This window comes from Corvus moneduloides, chromosome 8 (assembly GCF_009650955.1).
Source record: "Corvus moneduloides isolate bCorMon1 chromosome 8, bCorMon1.pri, whole genome shotgun sequence".
In the NCBI taxonomy this organism is placed as follows: domain Eukaryota; kingdom Metazoa; phylum Chordata; class Aves; order Passeriformes; family Corvidae; genus Corvus; species Corvus moneduloides.
The window spans coordinates 26,628,837-26,655,974 of record NC_045483.1 but is presented as its reverse complement, the minus strand read 5'-3'; the positions used below and the strand labels follow the sequence as shown (position 1 = coordinate 26,655,974).

At 39.7% G+C, this 27,138-nt stretch overlaps 1 long non-coding RNA gene across 1 annotated transcript in view; it reads right to left on the bottom strand.

The window, feature by feature from the left end:
• The window catches only part of LOC116447633, a 150,505-nt gene that overhangs the window by 27,867 nt on the left and 95,500 nt on the right, over window positions 1-27,138 (bottom strand). The window contains exon 3 of the long non-coding RNA XR_004241618.1: window positions 22,308-22,411. This is a non-coding gene — a long non-coding RNA (uncharacterized LOC116447633). The remainder of the gene's footprint in view (window positions 1-22,307; window positions 22,412-27,138) is intronic.

The window sequence follows — 27,138 nt, the reverse complement described above, 5'->3', positions numbered from 1 at the left end:
CCTGTCTGCCGTGGCAGCAGTACATGTACAGCCCCAGCTGTACACCTCACACAGTTTCCCTCCCACATTTACTGTGGCATGGAGGCTCCCCATGCCTTATCTCACCAAAGGATGATAGATTTGGTCTCTGTATTTTGTAGCAAGTCCTAAAGGCACAGAAATCTTTAGCTGCCTATCATCACTAGAAAGCTTAAGTGCCCCTAGAGTGTTTGGGGCAGGAAGGAAGGAATCACAAAAAACCTCCACAAAACCCATTAAACTGAAGCACTGAAGCTAGTTTTCATCTCATTTTGAGATTTTCACTTGGGCTATTTCAATTTGTAAACCTCCAATTTTTTAAAAAAGTACCAATAACTCCACATTCCCTTTTCACAGTGTCAGCTAAATACCTGACAGATGTTAAACATTATTTGCGTTTTGGCTTTCTACTTTGCCTAGTTTATTCCAGCATACGAAACGTCAAGGACATTAAACATCATAAAAATAAACAGCACCAGTAGCAAACCTGTCATTCTCAAGAAGAACATTTACCTCATTAAACTACAGAATTTCCAAAACCACTGAAATGCAATTTTTATACAAAGAGCAGGACCTTCTCCATTAATGAAAAGGGATGTGGAGAACCTTCTCTCCTAGATCATTAATGTCAGTCAATCTGCCATGGATTTGCATCAGAGACAATGAGGAAAAACATGACCTCTTCTCAGAAAAATCTCATCAGTGCAAGAACACAGTTCTGGGACACTCACACCTCCTGCAGCAAATCAGGTTATGCACTGTTGGAACTTGTAACCAGCATGGTCACAGCAAGGGTGACAGGGCTTTGCAGCACCACAGGAACAGAGGCACATTAGTGTTTCCATGTGTTTGACTATTATTTGCTCTTAGCCTCAGAAAACAGGGATACAGGAGTAATATGCACAAGTTAACTACCTGGAACCAGTAGGAGAGAAGAAGCTATGCTTGCCTTCTCTTCCTCTGGCTAAGCTGTACAGCTGTGAATTGATAATGAAGCCCTTAAAATTAAAGAGCAGCTGGATTCGATTCTGGAACAATCCCCATACCCAGAAACACAGAATCACCTTGCCTGTAAGTAGGAGGTAGATAAAAAACCCCAGACAAATCTTGGGACTAAATGCAAGGGGGAAGAGCTGGCTGGCTTACATCAACGGATGGAGAGCCATCTGAGGGAACAGCTTCTTTTCCTTGGAGTTCAGTGTGGTTTTGCAATCTGTTAGTGCGCCTGCATGTGCCAAAATGCTCTGTTAATGTTACTCCAAACAGGATACACATTGCCTGAAACATTAAGCCTCGTGCAAGATCACCATCCTACGTGCTCATGCTCGAGTCAGAGAGAAAGAGAATGATGCTCTTTGGGTGGCAGCATACAAAATGAGCTCGTCAGGCTCACCATAACAAACAAACATGCCTACTGAGGATTGGATCCTGTCATTAAAATTGCAGACATGCTCTGGGACAAATCCTTAACTGCTCGTTGCTTCCTGATGATTCCTTGTGTGAGACAAGCTCCAATCCGTGTTGCAGCATGAATCAAAATTCACTATGCAGTTTATCCTCTGAAGCTTGTTTTTTTAACTCCACACATCCTTGCTTTTACCCTCTCCTAGAAGTTTAAGGGCTTTTCATTCCTTAGGGTTAAGATGAAGGTTTGAGCTCCCAAACTCATTGCAGACATTATTAGTTCAACAGCAAGAAATGAAATGCAGCTTAATTTACCTATTCATAGATTTAAACTCATTCTGCTTCCTTCATAGAATAAGCTGAGCAAAGAGCCAAGCAACAGTCATTGAAAAATACCTTAATTTGTGATAATGTGAAAAATATAATGAGCTGTAGAAGCTGTGTCTGGAGGTTCCCTGAGACTAGGAACATTCAGCATTGTGTCCCTCCCAAAAGGCTAAATAGTGAGGCCAAGGACCATGTGGTTTTCTCTCCATACAACAGATCACCTCCTTAGTCCTTCTGGAACCAGAAAGTGACTTGAGAAACCACTATCAAACAACAGTTCGATCCAAGAGCGTCAGACCCTTGACCTGGAGTAGTAAATAACATAAAGAAGACACCTCTGTGTCAAGATTCCCTCATGATAACACAAGGACAGCCTGCATGCATTTTATTTCTCTTTCTCTTGAGGAGTAGGGCACTAGCTCTTGTTGAAGTTGCTGGTGTTCCTACATGCTGCAGACTTGCTCAAGGTTAGGTTTCAATTCCTACTGCTGGCACAATCTCTTCCTGTCCCTGTTGGCTCTGTTTCCATCTCCTCTCTTGCTCTAGCTGCAGCGTCTCGCGCTCTGACATCACAGACTCAGCTTTCTCACCCACCACTGTATTTTCCTACTCCCTTTTCTAGAAGTTAGGAGGATGATGTTGAACCATGCTGCCCTTTGGCTCTGAAGCAAGAATTATCCCATTTAGTGTCTTACAGTGACTCTCTGACTTTGTTTGGGACTGGTCTTCTGACTCCCACAGGAACTTTCCCTTGTTATTTTCTGCATCTTTCCTGTCCCCTCAATGTGCTCTGTGGGAAACCTGAAGAGTTACTTCCACCTGAGCAAACACGTAGCTTTTTGGGCAAGACCAAAGACACCACAAGTCTGTGAAAAGTCATGAGCTTAACACTGAGGGCCTGCTTTACTGAGAATGCACAGACTTTCTGCCTTGGTCCTTTACTATCCCCCCTATTTTGCCACATTTCGAGGAAGAGAATTCCCTCTATATCAAAAGTTCCCATGTGACACTTACGTGGCTGTCCCATCCCTCCCCTTATGCAGCGACCGAAATGCTGCCTCTGGTCACCTTGTGTCCTTTACTTGGCCCCATGTCCCTGCTGATTCTGTGTGCAAAGGGAAGGGCACATTCCTGCAACTCTGTCCCTTTAGAAGCCAACACATGCGTGCAGAGGGAAGGGCTGGAAGCCCACTGAGCCAAACAGCCTTTCCCCACTGCCACAACCACACGTGTTCCTTCTCGAGTCACAGACAAGTGAAAAGAGGACAATGACCCCAACTCTTCCTTAGACCTCCTCACTGCAATACATGTTTTGTTTGAGGTTGAGAAGGACCCTCAGGGTTTGGAACAGGTTTTCTCAGGTACCCTGATAGGTTTGCAAGAAATGACTCTAATAGCATTCAGTGAGGTAAAAATACAGAGGAAAAAATAGCAAAGAAATTAATTTTACTCTGGACCTCCATGATGTGCACTCCTGACTGTAATTAAAACCAGCAGCTGATGCTTTCTGCCCACTCCTCTTCTAACAGCATCTCTCCCCAAAACCACGCACAGCCCTACAGCCTCAGCACAGGGCTTGCAGCCCAGATGTCTGCTCTGCTCCCCGCCTCAGGGAAGTGCCAAACCCATATTTGACTCAGGCCTGTTGATTTATGTTAAACACCTCAAGAGGAACATGGTTAATGGCGAAAAAAGAAATAGGGCCAAACTACAGCTGAGAGTGCAAATGAGAACAAGCACAAAACATGAGAAGCAGAGTTAAAACAGCACAGACAGAAATGGAGAGGAAGGAGGTAACAGCCAGGACACCTGACCAGAGTGCCAGCAGGCAAGGGAGGGTTGGCACCTGCCAGCTGGGTAGCAGCAGCACTTCCAGTTCCCACAAGTGGAAGAGGGTAGCTGAAATACATGTCCAGGGGCTGGTTGAGGAGCTCACCTGCACAAATTACTTTCTTCTCTGCAGTTCTCTTCCAATTTTCAAGGGAGTGCAGAGCTCTTTGTTACTGCACACTGGTAATATCACCACATACCCTTCCTCACCGAGTGTCTGCTTAGCCTCACCTCCTCTAGGCCACAATTTATTTACTTGATGTGGGGTCAGGTCTTACAGCTCTCTGCGATTGATGAGCTCCATTCAGCTGCACAAATTGAGCTAAGGAATTTACCTTTTTATGTGTAAATAGTCCAGCAAACCAATTTTCTGTTCTAGTCTGAGGATTAGATTTCATATGGTCAGCATCTGGGACTACATGTAGCATAAAGAAATCTATCAACAATTACAAGAAATGCTGAGAAAGAGTGCTATACCATGATCAAGGGTGTGAAAGAAGGGCAGAATATACCTGCTAATAGAGGAATAGTTACAAGACATTATGCTTCTACTCTGGTCACTTTACATTTTGCATAGTTGGTGAAAATCCCACCTTTCAAGGAACAGTAAATTTTTCGCTGAGATTTCTCAAGTTCAGCCATTATTTTACAGTGCTCTGAGGTGTGTTTGTGACAACAGTCACTATCTATGACAATTAAACAACATTTCTTATTAAGCATTACAGTGAAGTGAGTAGAAGGGAGGTAATAAATGAGATATACATATGGGGAGTAAAAGCAGAAACCAGGAAAAACAAGGGGAGGGAAAACAGAGCTCCAAAGACTTCAGTTTTGAAAGCTTGCTTACTCTCTCTCTCTGAGATGCTGGGATTTGTTTGGGTACCCCTCTGTGTTGTGCCAGGCTCAGCTAAAGTAGATCCCATTCATTTCTGTCTATGCCTTACTCCTGTTTCCTAGGCAGTTTTTCAGCAATGCACACAGTTCACTAACAAACCTGACACTGCCAGGGCATTTGAAAACCTACCCACTGTATAACAAATAGCTGTTCTGCTTCCAGAAAGGCCAAACAGGCCTGTGATTGCAATTGTTATGCAATTACTGTGATTGCAGCTTTGCTGGACATTTTGCTGAAATGTCGCTGATAATCAGTGAGGAACAGAACTGACTTTTGACAAGCGCCAATATCATCCATTTAGGACTTACAGTCTGTCTCTATCAACAAGGCAGGTAACGTTCTGTGCTCGTATTCTGCCACCTGTGGTATTTATTCATTCCCAGTCTGAACCAGAAAGACAAATCTGTTCCAGCAATGCTGTAGAGCAACCAAACCTTTAAGGAAGAAATAGCCTGGCTGTAGGCCAGAGTCCTCTAATTAGCCCATACAGAGTACACACTAAAAAAGCCACCTAATTAGACACATGGCCAAACGAAAGCTCACACTGCTCAACACCACACAAAAACTCCATCTTTCTCTGCTTACACTCAGCACATTCATAAAAGATGCAAAATACATTCAATTTCGGAATATAAGTGGAAAATCTCTGTAAGGCGAGTAGGTATTTGAAAGATGTGTGTAAAAGAAGAAGAAAGGGAGATGGGTTTATCACATCCTTGAGAGTCTCTCTTCAGCAAGCACTTTGCAAAATGTCTCTGCATGTTTGGCAGCTCTTGTACTCGAGGGGTGGGAAGAAAACATGGAGTCCCTGGTGGTCCACCTGCTTCCTTTTAGGTACTGCTGCCTCAGGCTCTGGGATTGGTAATTACTTTATGCAGTCAGCACCAGTTGTCACCTGTTTCGTGGTTTTCTCCTTCATGACTGGTGATTTGTACCTGTCAACATAACAGGCATCAGCAGGTGCAGCCACAGTGGGTGCCAAACTGAACCTGGAACTGTGACAATGATTCCAGCAGCTCATTTCGGGGACTCGATGGTCTCATTTTTTCTAACTGCCTTGAAAATGTGCCCTATTCCCAAACTGAACAAATCTGCTGTTGTGGAAGTTTTTATGCACTGAGTATGAGACATACATTTCTTTAACCATCAATGACCCTGCTAGGGGTTCTAAAGTCCTCAGCAGAGGAAGACCCACACAATTACATCAACTATTGTGATGGATACTTTCATCAAGGGCATCAGTAAAAACTTAAGGCTTAAAGATGAAGTGTTTACTCACTTTCATTTGAAACTCAAGCCAAGACTGGAATTGAGGTTTCAAATGCTTAAAAGATAGTGGTCACCACACTCTGGTGCTTCTTCCCATCATGACACAAAGCAATTCTTACATGAGTGAAAAGTTTCACTGCATTTCATACGTCCACCTGGTCTTACAGATAGGATGTAAGGAAGAAGAAATACAGTAGCATTCATGTATAGTTCCCAAACATCTATTGAAATATATTATTAAAAGGCCATTAAAAAAATACAATGTAATGAGCTTTCTCATTTTCACAGAAGGTAATGATCTGGATATTTGACTCTTTTTCTCCTATTTCATACTACTTGGATCCTTTGTAAATAATTTTTTTTAACACTTTCATTGCCACCCTGTCATTAGAACCTTGCAAAAACACCAGGAAAAAAAAAAAAAGCAAGCTGAAATTCCAACCTAGTAGCTGGACTGCAGGAGATAAATCTTTAAGTGAACACTAATTATTTTGTAACTTGCAACAGAATTTATTAAGAACGTGAAAACACCGTGCTAACCAGTATAATTGCTCAAGGTTTTATGGTTACGTGTACAACACAAACCCCATCATGTCTCATGCAGAGTACTCAGCCACCTTTTTCCAGTCTGTTCTTCAGTGCCATTGCTCTCTACAGTGTGGATACAGAGATGCTGTTAGCAAGAATTTTGCCTGCTTCTTTATAAGCCTGTGAGATACTTTTCTCTCTCACGAAGATAGTAGCAGAGTTCTATAAACTATGAACACCTGTGACCTTGCAAAGCCTTGTTTATGGTACAGTAGAAAAATATTTTGACAATGGATGTTTTAGGATTTTAGCCAATCACCCCAGGGGGTGGCTGATCCTTTGTCCAATTAGACTATGAAGAAAAAAGTCTATAAAAGAGTTTGTAAAATAATTAAATCAATCAATCTTGCTGCACAGTTCCTGCCTGCTGGATCTCTCTCCTCTCCTCCCTATGGCTGTGGGATACAGTAATACTACAGCACTGGAAATCTGGCAATCCAGAAGTACTGCAAATGCCTTTTGCACAAGGATGAATTTTCCCCAAGATAAGGAAAAATGGTATGCAGTAACTACCTGAATTATGATTTCCAGAAGCTTTGAGATATCACAAGAGGCAATGCAAACCAGGAGCCTTGAGGTTTCTTGTTTCTCTAGCACCTATGGCATGACAACAAAGTTCACAATGCTAAAGAAAATTCCAGCTACAAAAAGGCCTTAGCCTTTATTAATCTCTTAAGCTTCCCAAATTTGTCTACTCCTACTCCTTTATTACTGCACTTTAATATTTGCCTCTGCTCGTACTCTGAAGCCTCTTGGAAAGGCGGACTCTATTTATTTATTTAAACACATTGTCTAGATCCAAGGTAGCTGTGAAGAAGTAAACTTGGCTACTGCCAGAGATGGATCTGTTTCAAAATCTGAGGCTTGTGTGTTTTTTCCCCTTGAAACACTTCACAATACAGCTGGTAGTGACATTTGGGCTGACAAGCTAAGAAGTATAACAACCACCTCATTTTGTAGGTTAGAGGATTTGAAACAAGCATTTCAGAGCATTAAGAGATTACTGCTCACAGAGAGGAAGACCTGTCCTACACTCTCCTCTATTTTAGCTGATTCCTTCTCACTTAAGTGTTCCAGGGTGTAGGATCTGGTAGGACACTGGTTCTTTGACTGCAAAAATTACTACCGAAAATCTTTGCTGTGCCTGAACCAAATTCAATCATAGCCATAAAACTTAAAATTAGACATTGCAGGTTTAAACAACTGGATACATTATTTTCTAAACCATTTTGCAACTTTGTGCCGAGGCTTCCAGTTTGTCTGCTCTAGTAACATCACTGGATTTACTTTAGAGAAAAACTGTGGCAGGAAGACCAGCCTGCAGCCTCTGTAAGTCTGCAACTGGCTTCACTTAATGACTCATAAACACATAAACACTGACTATTTTCCAAGCACCACCAAACAGAATGTCATGAAACCCTTCCCCTTTATTCTCAGTGTTCCTGAAGCACAGTGCTACATGAAAATTCCACTGTCTCAGAGGCTTGCTGCTCAACCCAGGCAAATCATTTACCTACCTGCAGGCTTGGGAGGGCAGCGATTTTCTTAGATAGGACACAGACATATGACACCTCTTTGAAAGAAGATGCCATCAGAATACAATCATGATTACTTTCTTTTTAATGGCATGTATTTTTAGGTGGTGTAAAGCAACAGGTTAGCTCCAGGACTCATCAAAGGCCTTTTTACAGTACATTTTCACTGAACTCTGATTCTTTTTCAAGAGGCTCCCCTATGAATGCTGCATGAAAGCTAAAAGAGAAAGACAAGGCTGATGCAGCTCCTTTTTTCCTTTTTCTCTGCCTAGCACAGAATCTCTAATCACAGTTTTTAAACATCTGTGGCTGAATTCAGTGTTACTGAAAAAGCAGTGGTAATGAGAAGAGTCGCAGTCAAAGTGTGTGGGATATGTCTGTGTAAGGTCCTGTTGCACTCAGCCTTATCTGACTTACCACAATTCTTGATTTCTGCTCCTATTGAGAATGCCATGGCTTACCTTTCCAGAGCACTTGACACGATCATACTGAAGGACTTTTTCATCCTATTGATTATCCTTTGGCTGTTGTTATACAACTGCTCTATGTTAGCTTTGAGAACTTGCTGTTTGAAGTCACATAATTATTTTGGGCTTAGGGTTTCTTGTTCTTGCTTTCTGCATTTGCTCAGTTTCTGTCCCAGGTGTGTCTTAGTCCCGGACTGATGTCCTATGGCACAGTCACTGTTGTCAGTAGATATGAACCTCTCATGTCCTTAAGCCACTCCCATTCTGAAGACAAAGACTGTAGTAGAGAAATTCAAGGCTCTTGCCCCATGTCCTACTTAATGCCATTAAAATGTCAAAGTTTCTGACTCCTATACTTCATCATTCCAACCTCTGCTCAAGAGAGACATGTTGATTAGATCTATTTGAGAGCTTCTTAATTTCAAACTATCTTAATTCATCTGATCTCTCAACCTTCTTAGGTGTTCCACTTCGACAGCCTTTGAGTGAGCTGTTTCTCCATGTGGCACTCTGAGGGCTGGGGCTCAAACGGAGGCTGCCCTAGAAGAAAATCAGTAAGTGACAAAGCAATCCACCAGCAGTGGCAAAGTAAAGAGGGAAAAGAAATATCAAAGATGCAGCCTCCAAGTGCATTAGAGCCCCTGTTCTGTCACTGCCTTGCCCCATCTGCTTGTACATTGGCACCTCCTTATTGCTCTTTGGCAACTGAGGAGACAAAGTGGTAGGAGAATAGGTCTGCTCCACTTCCTTATACTTGGAAAACCATAAACCCATGATGGTTACTAAGGCACTTAAAAGTAATAAAACTAAATATACTTGGTTAAGATCGCTATGCAACTTTGTCTAGAAATTTATTTTTAAAAGCCCCACTTTCTTCGTGGGACTGATGTGCAACTATTGTAGCAGTAGACCTCAAAGCAGAAACTTCAATAAAGGGTGGATGGGGTGTCAAGTGTTGCCCTTTTTTCACACTAGAACATTGAGCTGTCAACAGAAAGAGTGATCTGAGTTCTAGAAAAGATTCTCAGTGGTGCAGCTTTCCCTGCAAATGAGTTCTCTGAAGGATAGCGTAAGAGCCACTCTGGCATGTGAGGTTTCCTTTCCCTTACTTCGAGATGTTGTAAATCATTAACTGTCCCTGAAATGTTGCTACAGTTGCTAGGCAGAGGCAGTTAATTTATAAAACTTCCATGTTGCCAGGAAATCCAGATTTAGGCATTTAGAAGAAAACCATTTAGAGCAAAGAGGGTGGAATGCAAAGAGGAAAGAGAAAATCTAAAATATACTTAACACTATGTTTTTCTCCCAAAAAATAATTATGCCTAGTGAATTTTTTTAGAATCTTTATATTATCACATATGGTACATACTTAATTGGAGGCAGCTGAACTGACAGGAATAATAATATTCCAAAGTTGCTGGGTATTCTGATGTGACATCAGTAGACTTTTTTTTCCCATTTAATAGATCATTCTTATTTTTTCCATGCCATATTTTTGCAGACTATTTATCCTACTTTTTATTTTTCTATCTAACAATGTTCCTGGCAAGTTTTTCCAAGTAGCAGGCTAGCTGATTTACTTTGCAATGTGCCATGTTGGGCAGTACACCCAGCAGCTGATGCTGTACTGCATTCATTGCTTGCACCTTGAAAAATTATACAGATCTGAAAATCACTCCTTTTACTGGGCTGCTGAATTGCAGGTGTGTCTGTCGTCATACACCCCTGAGATATGGAAAGCAGAGAATTAATCTAAGAATTTGAGTGAGAAGCTGCCCTATCTTTAGAGGAGAAAAGTCAGTTTCCCTGGATGCATGCTCTAAGTCTTTGCTTCTCATTTCTGAGATGCACAAACTTTTGTTTGACAAATTTTGATTTATTTTCTTCCCCCCTTTCTTCTATTATTGTTAAGAGTGCAATGTACAGCCAAATTAGACTTCAGGACTCAGAAATTAGATGTCTCTCTCAATATCCCTTCTTTTTCACTTCCCAGCTTTTTATCCTATACCATTACAATTGCATGCTTGACAGCTTTTTCATGTTGATTTTACTGAATGTGTTTGTAAAAGAAAAACAATTATTTTATATTAAATATAATAATTGGAAGGGGGAAGGTCCCCAACGATACCCTTCACCCCACTAAATATGGAAATAAGTTATTTGTAAATATGCTGACAATTACTTTTCCCAGAGAAAATATTATTCTTTAATTCTCTAATGACAAAATATTCCATGAGGCCTTTTGCTGTGACTTTCATCTGACTACAAATTCTGATGACTGGATCTTTACTGCACTTCAATAAAATAGGTGCAGGTCTTTGTGCATAGCACCAGCCAGTGTTATTTTAAACTCATCATTTAAAATGGCCTTTCAATTGCTGGAGCTGCAGTTGTTTTGAGGCATCCACATTCTGGAGGGCTTCTCATGCTTCCTATGGTGGCAGCAGTCACTGGAAAATTGAAGTTGCTTTAAAATAGTTTAAAAATAATTAAAGGATCATTTAACTTACATTAAGGCCAATGCCAACTCACTCGGTACAGATTTTATATGTCAGCACCTCTCCTCCCATAGGCATGGACAAACAGATGAACATAACTGGAATAGAAATGCAGAAAGACTCCTGATGTGTTGATCTGTTGATTCACTGTGTTCCCTCTGCATCACCAGTCTGATATACAGATCTGCTGTATACTTCATACTTTTAGCCCTTCTAGGCCTAAAAACAGTATATCGAAAAAAACCTGCTTTTTCTGGACAAACTTAGAAATATTAAAAAAAAAAAAATTAAGTCAAAATCAGAAATATTTTGGCCCAGAATCAAAATATTTTGTTTTGGGAAAGTTTCACCTAAGACACTGCACACCTGCCAGAGACATTCTATCCACCAGGATGGTCACTGTCCCTCCTTGTGTCCTACACTTGCCATTCACAAGGGCCATCCCTTCTCACAAGATTAAGTGACCTGCTATGACAAGTCCTACCCATGGGACACAGTGGAAGGCAGATGTAGGGAAGCAGAACACCTCAACACAGAGAGCTGTTGCCCCCACCTTCCTTCTGCTGTCCCTCCTTTAGAAAAATATACATAAAGTGTTAACAGACTGTTTTTCCTGTGATGGGCAAGAAAATACATGTCCAAAAAATATTTCACTTCAAGAATTTCCCCATTATCCTGCCTCCATCCCAGTCCTGATTAAATTCACACATACAAAGTAGCACTCTTTATATTATCAGGTATTTTCTATGAGCCATTTTTATGCCTTTTATCTTCCTACTTTTCCTCAGGAGCAGAGATTGTTGAACTGCTATTAAATATTATTTCTGGATGGAAAATAGGAAGAAAGGTTGATTTCATTCCAGCTGAGCAAAACCTTTTAATTTGCAGAACCTCCCAAGCCACTCTAATCAATTAGAGAATACATTTATATTTTGTTTTGATCATCAACTAATTTTGATTCTTCCAGTTTGTTGATTAAGCTCTGATTAAGTATCTGCCTGTGACAACATCCAGCCTTTAAGTGGTGTCATATTGTGAAGAATCCATTCAAAATACACATTTTCTAACTTTTTATGACACCAATTTTGAAAGCAATAGCATAAAGAACAGTAAAGAAAGAGAGTGATCAACAGCTAGCAAACAAATCCTATTCACAACCAAAAGCTTATTTCCATGTGTTGTGAATATTTCTATTTGTCTATGGTAAATCAAGGGGTTCAGCTCAGGGATTACTGAATGGAGAAATGAGCAACAGCCTGGCATACTAATAGGGAAAACCTCCACAGGGCACTCCACCTTTTCTGTACTACAGACCAAAACAGATTTTTTTCAAACAATGGCGCTGTGAAGAAAATTCTCACTGAACTAGCACTTTAGCTAGATATATTTTCATCAAAGAACATTCTGATTAAGCAAGCTTATCTCTATAAAATGGCTGTATTTTAAAGGAAGACAAATTAGTTAGGACATCACAAGGACTGATCCATGACTTTCCCTATACCATGAAAGAAATATTAAGAACTCTAGTTTCTTTTTTCCCTCTCTACTTTAATCTCATCTTCATTCAGTTGCATTCCTGATTTGTGACCTCTTTTTTGCCTCTGCATTTTCTTTTTTTTTTTCTCACCAGAAAAGAAATAGGAAGGATGGAAGCATGAGGAATGTCTTATGACTAGGTCCAGAAGCAGCTCTGGACTCAGCAGGGCCCTGGCTGTCATCCCGCTTCCCATGATACACGGAAGACCAGCAGCACCAGACCCAGGATCCCATTGGAAGCGTTCCCTTTTCCTCACCGCTCTTTTCTGCCTTGGAAGATAATGCTCAAATTTTGGGAGATGGTGAGGGCCAGAAATGTGACACCAGAGACCTGAGTTGGGGTGAACAGATGTGATCTTTCAGCAAAGTGGAATAGATACCAGAGGGCAGTAGGGCAGGAGATTAGGTGCTAGCTTGGAATACGGTCCCACACATAAATACAGGGCCGAGCTCTTGAAAGCATTTCTTGATAGTGCCAAAAGGATGGGACGGACACACAGCGGTTGTACAGGACAGGAATATGCTGCTGCCAGGCTGTGAAGTCACAGCTGTATTGGATTTCTGCCTGAAGGGGGAGGAAGGTACAGCGGGGGGATCTTGAAAAATGCAAATGTACTTTAGATTTAGAGGAACTCTGCTCTCAAATAGCAGGGCCACACTACCACAGAAATACCTCAGGAAGAAGAGTGGATGATTGTTAAAATCATCAGACTGCAATGCTTTCTTGGTATACTCTTTGATCATAGGGGTATAGACACCCAGCTCCCAACACAGCCCAACAGACTCCTCTTTCCTGCTTCTTCCACAGTTGTCAGTTTTTCCTGTCAATTCACTCACTCAAAGACAGGTCTCACCTACCACATAACTGGAACGAGCCCTGGGTTCCACACATTAGTCCCTCTATTTGATAGAATTGAAAAAAAGAAAATGGGAAAGCTAAAGAAAGCTGATGTTAAGGGAAGACGGGTATTTTTTCTTGTAGGGTACAGGGTTAGAAACTTATTCTTTATTGAGGTAAAATAGGTTTTGAACACCTCTAATTAGCTGCACCTTCCCATTTTACAATAGTAAAATTAAAAACCAGCAATGCAAACAAAACTCACATGAAGAGTCATCATAGGAGCAGTGTGACACACCTGATGTATGCATATCTCCTCCACAGAACAGCATATTCCTAGGGGACCTCTCTTTAGTCTTGTATCTTCCCATAATCTATCATTTCTGAATAAATGTAAACCCAAGACATATTTAAAGCATTCACTGTTTTGAGCTGGCGGTAGGACCTGCGAATTTACCTCTCTGTCTCTGCTCTAATTATTAACATTCTGAGTTGCTTCACAATTAACAACTCTTCCAGGTGATTTGTTGGGAGGCATAAATACGAAAAAGTATTAGCTTTATAAATAGCAAGATAAAATATAAATAGCAATAGATCATGGTTTTGTCATATTAATAGAAAGTGAAAAAAATTCTTATCTCAAGTTTTCTGATTATTTTTCTCCTAAAAAATCTTAGACCTATGTGCAAAATATTTACATTTGTCCCTACTAATGGAAAGCCATAATTCTTCTGTAGTTGCACAGTCTGGAGAAGAGATCTGGTCTATTAAGCAAGTGATCTTGCTTGAAATACTACCAATTCTGTGTCAACCCAGGCTAACAAATCCATCCATATTACACACAACCAAAACTCCCATCTGCTCAGGCAGTGAGCAAAAGCCACATGCATGCTCTGTGAGATGCTGCCTCCTTGGTGTCAAGGATGCTGTCTTGATGCCAAGTTACACTATTTGTTTTATGCTGCAGATGCCACCATGAGAAGTTCAGCCATGCCCACCCAAGAGCACTCTACATTCATGTTTCTTATGGGGTTTAACATGGTGCTATAAATAATCCCTGTGTCTGATGGTTCTCATATCCCTCATATCCAAGCCCTTAAATCCCTACTACGGATCTGTAAGCACCATGCCTACAGCAAGTCTATCTCAAACGAGAAAAATACTTTTTCCAGGGCATCCCAGTTGTGACTACCACCCATCCCTACTTATGACTGTGGAATAGCTGATTCCAGACAGACTGAATGAAAAAGAAGACCTGTAAAGAGTTTCCCATTCAAGAACTGTTGCTTAAATGTAAACTGCAGTTCAAGAGAGGCTGGATTGTGTTTTCCACTATTGGTTGGATTGTCCAGTCTTTTACAGTAAAAAAACTTGGCTTTCAGGAACTAAACTTGGCCTTCTGCAACTAAATCATTTTGCTCTAAAGGCTGCCTAGAGACTTTTACACATCCTCAGGTAGCAATGACAGATTTCAGTCTGCTGCAGTTAAAATATTTCACTTCAAACATGCTTTTAGACAGAATGCCAATATCTGTCATAATCAACTTCAAGCTCATGCTGAGTATCCTTCTAGTCTTTGCTAGTCCTCCTGAGGACTAGGTTAGACAGTTCTCACAAGAAAGAGTTTCCATTTAAATGTATCAACCTTTCAAATCTCAACCAGTAGCTAGTGTATAAGAGAATAGAGACAGTAAACCCGTTGGTTCTGTGAGTGTATTCACATCAGTGAGGCCACTCTGGGTGTGCTTTCCTCTTAGTTAGAAGCTGTGGATCTGCAAAACAACAAAGCCTTAACTATCAGTCCAATTAAATATTAATGAACAACATTCAGTCCAAATATGACACACCACACTGAATAATCAATTCCTTGTGCCAGTCTTGATGATGACAAACTTTATGTTTCTGTTAAGACATTTTTGTATGTTCTGCTACATCCCATATTTTATGTTAAATTATATATGTTTTACAGGCTAGGTAAGAAATCTAGTGAAATTACATAAGGCTGATCTCACTGCAAAAGACCAGGTATCTTCTCAATTATAAGTAGTTTGCCTATAAAACCATTATGAATAGGCTAGAGCTAGGATTTTTTTTATGTCTTTACATGTAGAATATTAGAAGTTCATAGTGTCATTCGGATGCAACTTTTATCCTGAGGCCATTGAAACAGGGAACATCCAATGGAACAATCAGAGAAGTCTTCAGAAAAGACAGAGGTTTGAGGGAAACACTGGATCCCTTTAGGGATACAGGCATGACAGCTTTAATAGTGGGAAGCTGTCTAGCTGATCTCAAGTTGTACTGTGGAGACTCCTCTTTCTACACATATCCAGGGGAACGTGTCAGAAAGTGCCTCCACAGGCCTAATTCTATGATGTGGATTTTGACACACATACTGTTCACAGCCATGGAAGTAAAAGCTCCATAAAATCGAAGGAAGCAGAGTGTAAATTGAATCTAAATGGGCTCCAGCATAGTAAAAACATAAGCATTTCTTAAAATCAAGTTTTCTTTTCAATCCCCTCAGTAGTTTGTACTTGCATTTTACTATGCAATTTTGCTGACCAAGCAGTCTTAAAATAAGGCAGTTGAACAGAGCAGCTTCCCATCTTCTAAAGATGAAACAGAAAAGAAATTGGAGATGACTGTCAGTTACTCACCTTTGCTGTAATTATGGTGTTTGGCCAGTAGCTTTTATTGAGGTAGGTTAGAATTTATTGCTCATCCGAGATAACTCCTTCTTCTACATGAACTTTCTGAGGTTGCACTGGCCATTCAAAGGCATAGCAAATTTCCCAGGTGCCCATTTAAGAATATAAAGAAATCAAAAACTGAGTATTTCATGGAACTGTAAAAAAACCCAGGCTTTTAACCCAGTATAAAATAGAATACTGGTTCTACCCTGAATGGTGTGAAAAGAAGCTTCTCCATAATTCCATCGCAGAAGCAACTTAAAAGTTGTAAAGAAAAAAGCAAATGTACGAAAGAAGAAAATGTCTGGTTCTCTTACTGCGACACAGAAATATGGCAGTATTGTTAAGAAAAGATGGTAATTCCAAGCATTACATAAGGAAAGCAAAATTTGACTACCAATCAGTGGAGAAAACAGAAAATGAGTATCTCAATTCACCACCATTCCTCGCATGATTTCACTAGAACTGTACTTACCACTTCAGCAGAAGTGGCTGCTGTGCACACAGCAGATGCCAAGTCTACTTCTTGTTTCATGGAATGTGAAAGAATTACTGGAAGAACTGACAAAGTACTTCCACAGAACAGTTTGAGAAAGTGCACAAGACGACCCAGTGAAAGTCCAAATCTAATCACTAAATCATCCTGAACCCGCTAGAAATATGCAGAAGTCTCTCAAGAGCAACCACGAGTTATTTTCTAAGTACAAACTGAAGGCAAACTTCAAAAATTAAAAACAAACAATAAGCATAAGAGCACATAGAAATGAAGATCTTACGGTGGTTTTGGTGAATAAATGCTCTTAGGCTTGGTTTAATTCTGACTCAGTCACTTTCTGGGTTTTAGCAGATTCTACAGTCCCCTCTATGCACCAGCAGAAGTGTCTCCGACACGTTGTACTTTTGTCAGGTTGTCTGTCCCTGTTCCTTCTCAGCACTCTGCACTGTGCCACACATGCTCCTGTGCTCTGGGAGCTGCTCTCCCAACAGCATGTTCAATAGCTCAAAGGCCAGAAGAGTCTCCCTTCCTTTCCAAGGAGTCTCTCATCTCACAGGCATTTCCCTTCTGAAGAACAAAACATATAGATAAATAAAGTACATATTGAGCACCATGATATGGAAAAAACAGTTCAATATAAGCACATTTTTCTGTATATTTTTCCACGTTTGCTTTTATCTTAGAGGTTCTTTAAATTTCTAAAGAATTTAATTAATTTGTGATGATTTTAATTAAACAACAAAACTCCATATATATATCTATATATTTCTATACCTATATATATATATCTATATATCAGTAATCATTACAAATGAAGTACAGATACTGAAGAACCCATCATTTTTTGTGTACTGGTACTTTACTCCCTGCTAATGGCAGGCTCATGCAGAGATGTAGGATGGGAAGGAAACTTAACCAAATAGTAATTATTAGTACTCAAACTTTTCTTATATTTGCCACAGAGACCAGATTTGACATCTTTATATCTTAATTAAACACCAATTTAGGAAAAAAAAAAGAAAGGATTTATTATCCTCCCTAACCAATCTGATCATGGTTTCTAACATTGAAATTTGCTTTGGTTCACCACCACCAGTGGAATTGTTCCAGAATTATATAAAACATTGTATTGGTAGAAAATACAGATTTCATATAGCAACTGTGATTGAGTACAAACACTAAATGTTTAGGAGGAAATGCTTTTCTTAAAAAATGTTTAGTAAGATGTCCTCTGGAAAGAAAGCCTTTTCATTCACCTTCTTAGCACCTCTGCCCAGCCACTGCTGTTCTTCCAGGCTGTGTAAAGATCCATACCTGAACAGACAAGACATTCAAACCAGTGCCATCACTGAGAGCAAGGCAGGCATGCTTTGGTCATCGGGCTTTATTTGGCAGATGACAGCTTAACAATTAACACAGGCACACATTAGAACCACGTGCAGAAATGCTGCCTCTCTAGTGATGGAGACTTGCTTGGAGTAGTGTGGCAGGAGAGAAGGCTTAGGAAGCAGGGAGAGGGAAAGGAAAATGGGCTTCAAGCTTGTTTCTGCTGCTGTGTAATAACAGCACACACTGCTACTACTGAGTAAGGCTGTTCAACATGAAAATCACTGTTAGATTGCAAGGTTAAAACCCCTGTCTCTGAGGCAGTAATGTTGTAACAACTGTTCTCAGGACACAGGGAAGTCACTGCTCACAGGAGGAGGTACTATATTTTTAGAGCAACTGGTATAGTTGGAAAGAATAAATACATTTTCCCTTGTACCATGTACCTTATTACTTCTCAGATGGAATAGTGTCCTTTCTCATTCTCTCCTTCTCTTATTTCCAGCTTTTAGGCTGTCATTTTAATGTACTTATCCTTCCTCTCCCTAAAGCAGGGCTCTTGGCCTTAAGTCTCCAAAATATTGTCTTATAGTCATCTAACAATTAAATAAGCTACCAGATTTAGAATGCAGTTACTATAACCCATTACTTTTAGAACATCTATAAGACTTGCATGATTACCTCCAGATACCCCTTCCAATCTCAACTATTTTATGATTCTGTGGTTACAATTTATAATCTTAAAAATTCATGAATCAAGACATGGTCTGCTGAGAAAAGAGAGAATGATAACAGATCTAAACAATTCATTTGCTTTGCCATTCCTTTTTAGGGCTCTTGACACTACTGTTGAGGAGGAAGGAGCAGATGCCTGGCAATCAGAAAGAAGTCAGTTAGTCATCTTGGTTTCATACTCAGTCCTTAAAGGTTTTCCAAATTTTCTCTCCTTTAAAAAACCAAAGCATCTCAGAGAAATACATTTTCATATGGGGGGTTGGCAGAAGGGATGGCTCAGTTGAATTAAGCTGAGAAGTCATGCACGGGGTTTCAGTGAAAACAAATCAAGCCCTTAATTGATGCAAACTTATTTGGGGATCACTAAATATGTAATGACCAGAATCAGATTATTTTGGACCACGGCCATGTTGCTCCCTACTGTTGGTGCAGTCCTTTGAGCAGATTGCTGAATTACTGCCGTTCACAGCAAACACTGAAAAACAACTTCTCCCTTTAATGTTCATATGCTCAGGAATCTCCCAACCCCCAGCACAGGGCAAGCAATGAGAACTAGTTGTTTATCAGGGGTTTTGATGGGGGAAAAATGCAGTGCCTCTTCTGTTTTCTGTTTTTTTTTTTTTCTGGATTGAACTTAAAAAGCAGAGCTTTTCCATTGTTGTTTGTTTTTCTCTTAGAGGAGTCATTAAAACTGATTGCTCTGGCTGATTTACAAGAACTCAGGTTAAAACAATAAAGAACTCAAATGCTTACTGAGAGGATAATGCAATTTGCTTTTCTAGTTATATCATTGCAGGTGGGCACAGCTCTAAGTCTGAGCATTCCCATAGAAAATATCCTCCAAGCATCATGTTAATAGACAATAGAAAACAGTCGGAATAGTTTTCACAGAAAGGATAATTCCTGGAGGCAGAATATTTGCTAGCGAAATGAAATAAATTAACTTTTAAAATTAACACTGTGTGACTTATGCAGATATTTAACTAACCCCTTCACCTCCAGTTAAAAATAGTTTGCTGCTTACAGGAAGTACAAACTACATTAACCCTTTATGCCATCAGATAATTTTATTACTCAAAAGTCGCAAATTATAAAGGAAAAGAAACCATGTGATCTGAGAATTTCTATCCCATCCTCAACTTAATACAAATGTGCATAATTGCAACCCTTTTCAAACTGATAATACTTTATTGTCAATCAAATCCACGCACATCTCTCCAAGAAATACTCCAAAAAAATACCTTATTACTTTAAAGCCAATGATCCAGCAATCAGCAGATGCCTGATGGGAAGTTGGCAGAGAATACTTTACCTGCTTGACTAGAGCTGTGTAGCCTGTGACAAAATTTATTGTTACAGATGTATCTCAACACTCGAATAGGAAAGCCACCCAGCTGTGGATATTTGGTGTAGTCTTTCCCCTTTCTTTAGCCTCTTATTGCTAAATCCTAGGAAGGAGCAAGAAAGACTCAAATGGATCAGCTGGTGCATCCACCCGCCCCAAATCAACTAAAGCATTTCTGACAGAGAGTTCTGTAACCACCCTAAAAACCTCCAGTGAGTACACCTCCCCAGCCTCTATATGCAATCTATTCTAGTTCTTAATGATCTTTGTCACTGGAGCATTCTTTCTACAAAGCTCCTTCTAAATCTGCTTTTGTTCCAGTTTAAGCATATTACTTTTTGTCTCACAACTTGAAGAGAGCAGTTTGTTCCTCTTCCTCCTTGCAGAAACTTTTAAAATATTTAAAGCCTCCTGTATGTCTCAGTTGTCTTTTCTTTGGGCTAAAATCCAGTTCCTTCCATTTTTCCTCACAGGCCAATATGATATCAGACAAAGCAGGTAAGAGGACAAGACAGAGAATATGAGGCTGCATTCTCTACCACTACCTGGGATTTCAGTCTGAGGAAGTTAAAGCAGAGTTAAAGAAAAGTCAAGGCACTTTCCATACAGAAATTGAATTATGCTCACATCTGAAAACTTCTACTTTGGCACTTCCAGGAGTCTTATCAAACAAACAAACCAGCTACCCTTCAGCAAAGTGGCAAAGACAGAGTCCAGAAAGGCTACAGGCAGCTACGACTACCTCTGAAAGAAACTATGAAAGAGCATCAGGAAAAGTTTTTTCTCATTTCTTCTAATCAACCCAAAGATTCACATTTACATAGTAGCAAATATTTCTATTAGGAGAGTTTCTTCTTATGATATGGCAAATATTGTCCAAGTCACCAGGGCTGCTGGGCTGATCTCAGCAATCACTGGGTCCATCTGAGGTCTTTTCCTGCTCAGTGTGTAGGAGAGTGTTAACACTTTTTCTGACATTTGCTGAGATAAGCTCCAGGTTATCCAGCATACTTGGTGCTATTAAAGTCATGCCTGTATTCCTGATTGCTTTAAAATTCATCCTGGGCATTCCTCATTGAGAAAGCAGCACAACAGTACTGCGCATTTGCAAATAAACAATTATTGTGGAAGATCAGTTTTCAAAATAGGAGAAACCTTTTACATCCATTTTAATATGAAAGCAGACTGCATTACCAGGTTTTTGGTCACCTACTTTGTATGTATTAGAAGTGTTACTGATGAATTCAGTACGTCCTACAGTACCTGTGCCTCAGAAAGGCAGGGGCAAACAGAAGCAGAGCTGTACCTCTGACAGTGAAGCTGTGCAGAGGCACTTTGTTTAGCAATACAGTGCATCCTAAAGAATATGGGCTGCATGCTTGCTCACAGAGAGCTGGACAGTATTTAATGCCCACTACAAATGGAGGATGCAATTCCTCACTAAGAAAGCAATCTCAAAATTAAATCTGAAGTTGGATGTACGTGGCCAAGGCCCCTTATGTTTCTTTGCTGAGGGTCCTGAGGAAGGAGACCATTACCATGATGTACTCAAAGCAGTGTAGAGGAAAAAAGCATAGCTTCACAACATCTGATAGAGATTAGAAATGTTTGGTTGCATTCACAGATCAAACAAGTTATGAAATCCATAGCTATTTAGATGACTACTGAATTTGGAAAAAAAAAAAAATCAAATGTACCCTATTTTTCTCCCTATAAATTGAAAATAGGTTAATTTCTCTAACTTTTCTATGTATTTACTCTACAAGGGAAGGTTAGAAGATAATTTTTAATGGATGTAAAACAGTGACTATGTAGGAGAGCAGCTAAGCCTCATAAGAATCCTTCTGATAATTGGGCTTGCTTTAATTATACAGATGAGAAGCCAGCAAATAGCATTTCATATGCAGTCTTTGAGAAAAGAAATGCAGTGCACAGTCCTATATACTAGAATTTTAGTATCAAAGGAAACATATTAATCCTTGCAGCCCCAGTCTGCTTATTCTGATTTTTATGACTGAAAAAATATTGATCTGTGACAGCCAGTGAAACTAGTAAAGAATAAAAACCCTAGTTTTAAATCACAGAGGATGCGTTGCATCTCTGTTGCAGCTATCCAGCTGGGGGTACACTGGATTCCTTCTCTAGGTAGGGGAGAGGACTCTGAAGCAGAGAGCCAACAAAGAATTTCCTTAAGGTCACCCTGAGGCAGGGACAGAGCCATGCTGCCTGAGTTTCAAGCCTGTGTTCCTTTGACTACTAACATCAGGAACATTGACATCAGAGCAGTTTGCTACTGCGCCAGGTGACACCACTCTAGGATCAGTACAGGCAGTTCACACAATCTAACGAGAGCGAGCAGATTAATTTATGTCATCAGTATATGTCAAAGTGTAAATAAAGCAGCTGCAGGATAAATATGAAGCAAAACCTCACATTCCACATTGGCCTTAAGCGTCTTGCTTTATAAGCAATGCTTAATTCAGTGTTACGAAGATTGGGGTAATTACCTTTGGGGCAGAGATGTCTGTCACAGCGAGTCCTTGCTCGACCCTTGACGGATGACACTGACAGGCAGTTGGCATTTCAGGACAGTCCATGCAGCACTTTCAGGCTGTACAAGTGGAAGAAAAAAAAGAAAAAAGAAAGTAATTACAATTGCCAGAGACACAAAGCTCCTTCTGCCTTCATCCTTATTCTGTGAGCATTCCCCCTTCACCTTCCACATTATTAACCATGTTTTTAACAGTGGAATAGAAGCTAGCACAGAAGCCACTCATCTAAGGCAGATGGGAAATGTCAGGTTGAAATCACAGGTTGGAGTGTGAAAATACAAAAGAACTCATGGCCTTTACAATTTTTTGGTTTGATTTGTGAATAAAATGTGGATACCTATGGGAAACATTCATTCTCCAAATGGCTTTGGCTAGTATAACTCTAAATAAATATATAAGCATGCCATTTGTCACTTAAAAATTTGGTAGTTGCATTCACATTATAATTGCTAAGTGATATTTGTGTTCAAAACAACACATTAATCATAAGAGACATGACCTTTAGAAAGATAACATTCTTGCTCTTTTTATTTGTTTGCTTTTACCTTGGGACAAGATACTGCATAAGTTAAGGTAGGTCACACTTAATACAAATGGAAGAAAGGAGAGAGTCATTTAAAACATGCCACCTATAATTTTATCTAGGAAAAATTTAGTTATATAGAATTTTTCCTATAAGGTTATACTGCAAATCTCTAAGCCAACTAGAACTCAATCCAGCTACTGCCATAAAAGACAATTAAAAATGCCTCTATAAATATAAAGGGGGGGGGGGGCTAAGGAGAATCTTCATCCTATACTGGATGCAAGGGGAAACACAGGGACAAAGGATGGGAGTAAGGCTGGGGTACTTAATGTCTTCTTCTCCTCAGTCCTTAAGAGTAAAACCTGTCGTCGTCCAGGTACTCAGCTGCCTGAACTGGAAGACAGAGATGAGGTGCAATCTGAAGCCCCTCTAATCCAAGGGGAAATGGCTAGTGCCTGCTACAAGTGTTGGGATGAGAGGAAATGACCTCGAATTGCATTAGAGGAAGGTTAGGTGGGATATTAGGAAAAATCTCTTCACCAAATGGGTTATCAAGCATTGAAACAGGCTGTCCAAGGAAGTGGTTGGGAGCTATTTAAAAGGTTTGTACATGTGGTGCTTAGGGACATGGTTTAGTGGTGGTCAGAATATCTGAGATGAAAAAAAAAAAGTATACAAATTAAAAACAATAACTTTCATAACAAGTTTTTTTCCATGTTGTTTCAAGTTTTTTACCTTCAAAAACAAAAAAAGAGACACCACTGAAGCTGTAAAGACATTAAAGACTTCATAGCTCCAATATATCTACAGAAAGTTCTTTCTGTTTTACTCCCTTCAAGACTCTATATCATAGAGGTCATTTCAATGAAAGTCATAATGAAAAAGCCTGAAGAAAATATGCACTCTTTTACACTTGTGCACATGCATGAACATATCTATAATTCATTAAAACTTATGAGAAAAGGGATCAGAAAGGAAAAAAAAAATGAAGTTCATTCATATCAACCATCCAAGCTTTTTGGTGTGAAGGGGCTTAGATCAGTACCCTGCATTTGCAAATTCCATCCCCCATAATACAATTACGTGATCTGTCAGAAACGAAATTGAATGTCATGAAATACCGCACAACTCCATAAATAATTAGCGTTTCCATTTTCCAAAGCAAATTGATAAAACTGGTATTTGGCTTAGTTTTCGCACTCCAAAAACTGCTGTTAGGCTTGTGTTGTTAATTCAGTCTTCCACCACTGGACTGATAAAAGCAGAGATTTTCAAATTGAACCCTTTTGCCAGCAAGAAGGGCAGGTTAGATTTAGAGGAGTTACAGGAGGTTCAGAGTCAACGAAAATGCCTTTTAGGAAAAACAAATAGGATGAGAATTTTTAAATTTACTTTTTTTTTTTAAGACTCTTCTCAAACTAGCAACTCTGGTTTTTTAATTCACTGAGAGGAATCCAATGGTTGTGTGGAATAAGCCATGAAACTTTCTGCCCATATATTTCAGCAGTCCTGAATTGGGCGTCATTTGCACCAAAGGCATTCTGCATTTTTGTGATACAGATATAATCCTCCAGAGAAACCCCAAAGGAGTACAGACCTCAGTGATCAATTGATTCTGAAAGCAGATCTTGTCCTTGCATTTGAAAGCTGTAATTCTATGACAGATACCCATTTGTGCATCTCAGTCACACATCAACCACATCAACCTAGCTTAAGGTCAGATATTTCTGAAAAGCAGATATTCGCTTCCTTAGGAATTAAAAATAGAAGCAAGCCTAAGCAGATGAAGATACATATTTAGGCAGTACTCAGCAAATACTACTTTAGAGTACATGCAGGAATCAAAGGATGGTTTGGGTTGGGAGGGACCTTAAAGATCATCTGGTTCCAACACCCTGCCATGGGCAGGGACATCTTCCCCTAGACCAGGAATCTTAAGTGACTCCTCTGACTATTAAGCCTTGAGATTCTGGCAAGATCGCTGATGATGTCAGCTGAGCAAGGCTGGCTGCTTGTTAGAAACACAACAGTTTAAAACAAGGCAATTGTCAATTTTGGCCCAGCCTTTGTTTCTGGAGAATGACATATAAATTAAGAATAGAACTGCTCAAAAATCAAAACCATCCTGCAGGGAATATCATACTCATTCATATGGAAGAAATGAGTCTTGGCTTATTTCAGTCTTGTTTGCCAGGAAAGCAATTCAAAAATCACCCAGATTAAACCTTTATCAATTTCAGCTGTCTACATTTCTATTAGTACATTGAATTGTTTTGGGACACAGACTAATGAGAATATGACAGCTATAATTTGAGTTTGATTTTGTACAATTTGCAGGTGCTTCCAAAGAATCCAAACACTGATTTGGACATTCAGAGAGAAAAAAAAAGAGAAAAATAAATAAAGAAATACACACTTAAAAATGCATGTAAGGTAGTCAGATTACTGGGTTTCCCTCTAACAGACTAATTTAGGTTTGGACTCTAGATCTTTTTATTTATCTTTCACATGGCATATGAAAATGGCAACAAAAGGTAGTTTCCTCTCTACTGGAAATTGAATGAAGATTTTTATTATTGTTTTCGTTAATAATCATGTATGACATTCTGTCAAGAAGTAAAAAAAGACACAGACATATATTCTAAGAAGTCATCCAGCTAATATATCAATATGCTATTATTAATATACAGCATCAGACACAAGTTTAAATATTTCACACAGTGTGAAATTTTAACCTTACTTTTCTAACAGAATATGCTAAAACCAAGCAGATCTCATCTCCTTGAGTGCAGAAAAGACAAGTGAACACACCAGAAATAGCAGGTATTAGTGCCTGTGCCACGTGTTGTTCAGGAAGAGGCACTGTGGTGTTGACTGCAGTATTTACATGCCTATGTAGGTTACACTGGTCTAAAATAGAAATGCTCACGCAAGTAAGAGAATTCATATCCTGAGAAAGGTGACACAGAAATGTCTGTCTGTGATTTATTGATTTTTAATGCCGAGTAAGGTCAGCTCAGCAGCAAGCAGATATCCTGTATTAACTATGCCTTTCTCTTAGGAATACACAAGGAAATTTCTGGTAACCAGATAGAAAGAATAACTTGTTAGGTTCACAGAAACTGTGGATGAATATGGTCACTACAGAACCATATTTTCATGATTAAAAACACATTTTCAAATATTTCTTCAAGCTATAGAGATCACCTGAATATGTATGAATATGGAACAGAGTCCATACTGCCCTCATTCTAACTTGCACACTTGATTAACCCAGAAGAGTTCACAAATATGTCCCATTTCCCTGTCATTATATCTCTCTGTCAGTCTTAGCAATGGCTTTTAAAAAAATACAGCAGGGAAAAAAACCCCACAAACCCAACCTAACAGGAAATACTGTGGTTACACCTTTCTATAGCCTGTACTCCTACTGTCTGCTGACAGCAGAATGCAGACCAGATTCCCTTGCAATATCTGAACCTTGGCTGTCTGTCTTGTTAACTGACCACCAGGAATGACATGTAGGGTTCCTGAAGATTAGTTTGGAAGCTGGGCAAGAAGCCAAGAAAGTTGTGTGGCAGCCACACCAAAACCCTGCCATGTCACAGCCCTTCTACTTTTCCAGAGATTTGGTAAGAGTTAAAAGAGTACGAGGAGTACAGAGTGAGGTTCAAGAGCAGTTCAGATGTAGCAGCAATGGTCTACGTGCACCATGACACGTAACTCATCCTTTGAGTGCTGTTACTAGTTTTCAAAAGGAGCAATGAAACACTGCTGGTTCCAAACACCGAAAAGGAGTATAAAACCCAGTGTGCCATGAGAACCAAAGCACCATCCAGGGGATCAGCAGATCTAAATGACTTTTTGATGGTAATAATTGCTGACTGACCTTTCCCATTAACTAACTCACATGTCTACAGTAGACACTGGAATATTCATCGTGCACTAGCAAGAGGTTAAGTGGACAAACTCATCCTTTAGAAAGAATTAATAGTTGCCATTTATAAATACAACTGTTTTTCAGAAAGATACTTTTCCACAATGTTCTTGAGGTCTCTATCAGCTCAGATCTGAACAATACCACTGAAAAAGCAGTATACTTATGTGGAAAAACCACCCCAGAAATGGGACTTGAGTAGAACTGGACAGAATTACCATGCAACTGAGACACTAGGCTGTGGCTCATTAAGTGGTTCCAACAGTAATCTGGGACTCTGAAGAATTGGGGTCCACTCTGCTGCTTTGTAGCACATAACCAGT